The sequence below is a fragment of the Sinocyclocheilus anshuiensis genome, unplaced genomic scaffold (assembly GCF_001515605.1).
Source record: "Sinocyclocheilus anshuiensis isolate Anshui unplaced genomic scaffold, SAMN03320099.WGS_v1.1 scaffold99, whole genome shotgun sequence".
NCBI classification, from domain to species: domain Eukaryota; kingdom Metazoa; phylum Chordata; class Actinopteri; order Cypriniformes; family Cyprinidae; genus Sinocyclocheilus; species Sinocyclocheilus anshuiensis.
In genome coordinates this window covers 503,332-508,341 of record NW_015552547.1, presented here as the reverse complement: position 1 = coordinate 508,341, position 5,010 = coordinate 503,332, and positions in this window count along the sequence as shown.

Below are 5,010 nucleotides of genomic sequence, written 5' to 3'. Positions count from 1 at the left end.
TTTTATAAAGAATATCTCTTTGGGTTTGAGACTTTAGTCTTTGCAACTTTAGGGATCTTATCTATGCACGAACAGCTTATAACACTCCAAAAGGAAAACTTGGAAAACTTGAAATCGCATCATATGACCCCTTTAACATTTTGATTGGAGCTTACATTCGTCTATTGTATCGAAAGGAAAACTTGAAATCGCATCATATGACCCCTTTAACATTTTGATTGGAGCTTACATTCGTTTTGTTTCTCTATTGTATCCTTATGGACAGAAACAGTAATCGTCCTCTGTCCATTTCCCATACACATGGAGATAAACAAAGACCTATGCAACCAGGGAAGCAGCACTGGCAGAAGTAGTATCACTCATCACTCTGCTAATAAAGGTTCCGAAGCAGGAACAATCCCCAAAATGTCTCTGGATAGACTGGATGCCATTGTCATTGGAAAGAAAAATAACCTGTAGGAGTATAAACAAATGGTTTGGTAAACACAGCTGTTTTTGACCGATTATGTATGTTCATGCGTTTTGCTGCATGAGGCACTTTATGCATGATATGGCTTTTTGTCCTTTTAATCATTAAAATAAATATCCTGTTTTACATAAAAATGTCCCATGCCATTACCATATACAGTAGGCCTATTGTGAAATGGTAGACATTTGAAGCTGTAAAATCCAGCAACCACATATTTATTTTTGAAATAAAATACAGGGATTAGGGTTACAATATTTCCCCAAAATTAATGTTATAGTTTATTAACAGTTGGCTTTAGTGGATGCATATAAGATCCATTAAACTGAAAGGGATTTAAACCATTACTAAAACAAGGTCAAGACACAGCAGGTAGATAATAGAAACACAGAAAAACATGGATAAAAACAGATCACAAGGTCAAAGAATAGACTACGATAAACAATGTATGATAAGAGATAGGTGAATTCTGGCCTGAAATTGAATGTTTTGACTTGAGATAGAATAAAGATGAACACTTAAGATCAGACACAAATCTGGAGATGGAAGACATTCCAGAACTAACCTAAATATCAGGCCCCTGATGCAAAATACAGTGGTTAGAATGGAAAGAATAAAACCCTGTACCTAAAGAAGTCACACTGTTTGTGGGCGTGTAGTTATGATTCAAGCTGGACACAAGACTGTACGGATAACTGTAGGTGAGTGGAGGCTTGGCAGTGTCAGACCGAATTGCACAGTTATTGCATCCAACTTTTCAGAGATTTTATTGCGAATGTGTATATTTTTATTGCTTAAACATTGCATGCAAATAGCATACAGGAATTACTAACTTAAGTGTTGCCACTTTTTGAAAATGTTTGTTGCCAAAACCTTACTAAGCTCACAGGTTTAACATTTTTGTTGATGTGTACTGTGAACATTTATGTAATATTATGTAAGACACTTGTGACTGCATTATTGGCTTCTCTGTTAGCTTCAGCAGTTGTTTAATTACTGCTGTCTTCATTCATGAAATTACCTCATGATTTATTTTTGTCCACTGGCAAGCTGTCGGTCATTCTCTAAATGGTTTAACTGTGAATTTGGCATAGTGACATAATTAGCATGTATCTGCTGTTTAAGACTGGTCAACAGCCAGAACAAGGAGTACTGATCTAACAACAATAACTATGTTAGCGGTAGCACACAACACAAGTCTATCAACTAATTTTAAAATGTTCTTTTGTTTATTGGTGTTGAAGGAAATGTACGCTATATGACTTTATGCACAGCATGTTTTTGCTGTTTTGTGCTAACTGAAAGTTTTCAAAAAATGTCCAGTGACTATTTGACAACTGCATTTTGCATATAATCAGTATAATTGTACAAATGGCAAATAATATGCATTGGGGGAAAATTAAGCTGGTGAATGATGGTTGTTTGATATCATGTGAAATGACACTGAATTGTATTAAAGACATATTTTGTTTGAATGAAGAAAAATAATGATTTAATTCTGAAATAATGTTATTCGCTTTAGTTGAAGAGCTAAAGATAATAAATACTTCTTTTTCTATTTCTATTTCTATTGTTTCTGCTTGAGAGAGCAAAGGCCAAAGCTAGAAATATCCTTATATGCTTACAGCCAGAAAAAGCTGGCAGTCTATCATTGTAAACGTCTCCGGTTACGTATGTAACCATGGTTCCCTGAGTAGGGAACGAGACACTGTATCCTCTAAGGGTCGCTATGGGGAAGCCTCGTCGTGACCCATGTCTGAAGCATACATTGAAAAAACACCAACAACTCTCGAAGCATGGCAGGAAACCTAGAGGACGCAGTGTCTCGTTCCCTACTCCGGGAACCATGGTTACATACGTAACCTAAGACGTTCCCTTTCAAGGGAACTTTGAACGGTATACCCATGCCACCATGCTGAGGGGAGTGCATGCCAGAAACCATGGCGAGCACTAAGTACCAACTCTACCATAGCCATGGGAGTTGCCCCTGACACGTTAAGACGACTGTCAGTGACATTATCCCCTACGGCCAAAGGCCTACTGCATCTCCACAGTCTGACGCGGTTGCAGAGATTACATCCAATATCTCTAAGCTCATCAATGAAAAGATGGACCCGATATCGCAGTTGTTACAACTGCATCGTTCTGAGCTAGATGAGCATGATAAGCGGATCACTGAAGCGGAAGCCAGGATATCTGCTATGGAAGACGTGGTAACCCCGATCAAGGCTAAGCTACGATCCCTTGAGAAAATCGTGCTTGATATGGGTGAACGGGCTGAAGACCTTGAAAACAGAGGAAGGAGGAAGAATATCCGCATCGTTGGATTACCTGAGGGCGTCGAAGGTGACAACCCTACGCGGTTTTTCGAGTCATGGCTCCCTAAGACTCTCTGCATTGCTTCGAAAACTGGCCGTATAAAGCTAGAGAGAGCGCACAAATCACTCGCCCCCAAACCTTCCTCTACGCAGCGACCGAGACCCATCTTGGTGAGGTTCCACAACTTTCAAGACAAGCAGCGAGTGTTAAATGCCGCACACTTTATTAAGTGGGTCAAGTTATTGTATAATGAAACTCTTAGTGCCGTGCTCACTAATGGATGTCGCTCCTCTACATTTAAGGCTGGGAGAGGGACGAGACAAGGCTGCCCTCTTTCACCTCTTTTATTTGCTTTGATCATTGAACCGTTGGCAGAAGCTATAAGAACAAATACTAATTGATTTAATGGAGTGGTGAGCCATAAATTATTTTTATTTATTTTTTCTTGTTCGATTTTAAGTTATGTTTGTAATGTTTGAAAATTTATAAATATATATAATAAAAAAAAATTTATCCGGAGGATACAAGGTGGAGTGGTGCCCTAGGTGGAACCGGGGCTTAACCAGTTCAAAAAAGGGCACGAAGCTGCCGCGCGAAGCCCTCACCATACAGAATTTTAGAAAGAACGCAAAGTACTAGCGTGCGAACTTACCACAGGGGAATTAGGAAGGGAAAAATAAGGGCAGATGTAAAACCCCCGAAGGAAATGAGTAGATACTCAAGTATCACTCTGATCCGGATGAAAGCGCTGACGCCTTGTCTGGATCACGTCCCTTAGGTCTTGCCTACCTCCCTTTGACCCGCAATTCCTCCTGCCCCTACCCACTGGTAACGCTCGAAAGCCCCTCTTTAAACTCATCGGCCAGATCCACCTGCGATCCCGACGAGCTCATTCTCCTCCGTGCCTCAGCAGAGGCGGATCCTGAACCACGGGAAGCAGATGGCTGCCCTTCTTTCCTCGAAAAGAGAGACAAACGACATCGCGTGCGTGCTCTTCGCCCAAACAAACAATGCATAGATCGTGTGTGTCATCAGGTGTCAAATAACGACAACACGGATGCACACATCCTCTAAACGCTTTGCTAGTGCTCACCATAATGATATGAATAGAGATCGCTTTTACCACGGAAATGCACGCTTCAAACAAAACAGTCAGTGAAGACAAAGAAGAGGATGATGTGTTCTCCCGGCGCCTATTTATACTATAGTCGCACGGGTAGTGACATCATGGCTGTCGCCGGCCAACGTGTTGTTGGTGTTTTTTCAGTGTATGCTTCAGACACGGGTCACGACGAGGTGTTCCCCATAGCGACCCCTAGAGGACGCAGTTCGAAGTTCCCTTCAAAGGGAAGTGCAGATTTTATCAGTAAATGAAGCTCTTTCCAGTCTATTCAAATCCCAACACCTCCTAAAGAGCAGTATGATATTTATAGCTGAAGATGAAGGGGTGGGTAGCAGGGTCCAGGGCGAGAGGAAAGGTTCTTCCTGAAACAATCAGTCAGGTTGTTTAAAACAGTAGAGCCACCAGCAGGCTGTGTGTGGGAGAACACTGCCAAATAATCTGCAGGTTTCCTCTTTTGGCCTGTAGACCCTTATGTTGAAACAGAGTTGGAGCTTCACTTTGTAATGCATCCCTATGTAAATTAAAACCAACTGAATTTAAGTTTCACATGATCCTTCACAAATCATTCTAATATGTTGATTTGGTGCTCAATTATTATTTGTGCTTAATTATTAACAGTTATTATTATTATTATTATTATTGATGTTGAAAACAGTTTTTTAAGGAAACTGTACTACATTTTTTACAAGATTATTTGATGAATAGAAAGTTAAAAAGAAGAGCATTTATTTGAAATAGAAATCACATGTAAAATTCTAAATGTGATTTTTTAAATGACACTTTTCATCAATTTTAATGCATCCTTGCTAAATATAAAACTATTAATTTCTTTTCTTTACCCTAATCTGTGGTGAAAGTAAATGGTTGTATGTCACAGTGTTCATAAAATATTAAGCAGTAAAAGCTGTTTTAACATTAATCATTAAAAAATAAAAAGTTTCTTGAGCACAAAATTAGCATGTTAGAATGATTTCTGAAAGATGTAATGGCTGCTGAAAATTCTAATTTGCCATCACAGGAATTAATAATATTTTAAAATGTATTATAATAGAAAACAGTTATTTTAAATTGTAAGAATATTTCACATTATTAACATTATTAA